Here is a 1,356-nt window from a genome sequence, read left to right as displayed (position 1 = left end):
CACCCTGGGGGTCTTTAAGACAAGGCTCGACAATCACCTTGCTGGGGTTGTTTGACCCCAGTACTCTTTCCTGCCACGGCAGGGGGTCAGACTTGATGATCTGCTCAGGTCCCTTCCGACCCTGCTACTAACTATGAAACTATTTGAATTACATGGAAATTGAAAGATATGTATGTACATGAACACAATGTAATGGTTCTGTTAATACGGAATTTCTGATGCTATCAAATATTCCAAATCACTGGATAAAGGGATTAATTTTAAAAGTGTATAAATACTTATGGAAAAGGTACAACTTCAGAATGTACACAGACTGTGCATTGTGTATAGACTACTCTGGCTTTTTCTCAGTCTCTACTTTTGTATTAATACAAGATATGCCTGAATAAATCTTTGAAATACTAAGGCCTTCTGCACTGTGATGAATTGGAATTGTCGTTAAACATATGTTTAATTTCATGACAGGAATAAAAATGTTGCATCTAATTTCTTGTTTGCATTGCAGATACAGAGTTCTACATGCAGTAAATGTTTTCGCTCAATCTGAGCCTTCAAGAGGCCGAGAAGCGATTACATCCTTTGTTAAGTATTACATCCATGCCAGTAGAAAATAAAATGTTCATTTAATGACACATTTGCATCATATTCACCACCTGGTTGTATAGACATGTAAAGCACTGGGGAATTAAGGTATAGCATAATGTGTCAATGCTAGTTTTGTACATTTAAGAAAAAGGTAAATTGTTGAATATAGTGGATGGTACTTCACTCCTCCTTGTTGGTTATAAAGCTCTTGTCACTGAAAACTCATTCTTAATGGATTCCTTAACATCCCATTGCCAAGAGCTTAACCTGTTGTATTATACAGTTACGGTGGTACACGGTCTGGTATGCAGTGTTATTTTCAATATTTTATTTGTACCTGTGGCACTCAACCTCTGTAGTCCTGGGGTCCAGATGAATGGCTCAGGGCTGGTGCACAGACCAGATCCTGCACATGGGATCGGTCGGTCTGTGCGCTTGATCCAGCATGGAATTGGTCCGTTGATTGGGCATCCTGGGTAGAGCTGCGGCTCTGAGAGCAATTTACACTGCAGCTGCTCCTTGGCCACCAAATTGCTGTACTTGTGGGAAGACCCACAGACCAGATGGCATGGCTTTGTAACCTAAGGCTGAGCATCAGTTGCAAAGTTGGATATGTGTCTTTAAACAGTCAGCCAGGTCTGACTGCTCACGTAGGTTCTTGGCCAGAGTGCAAGACCTCCATCTAACCCAGGAGGTGCACAGCCCCACCAAGGGAGACGCCTTGTTGGACCTAGTGCTGGCCATGGGTGATGACCTGGTGAGGGGGCTGCG

This window comes from Crocodylus porosus, unplaced genomic scaffold, assembly GCF_001723895.1.
Source record: "Crocodylus porosus isolate Cpor-Errol unplaced genomic scaffold, CroPor_comp1, whole genome shotgun sequence".
In the NCBI taxonomy this organism is placed as follows: Eukaryota; Metazoa; Chordata; order Crocodylia; family Crocodylidae; genus Crocodylus; species Crocodylus porosus.
The sequence above is the reverse complement of the archived record's forward strand: the minus strand, read 5'-3'. Positions refer to the sequence as shown.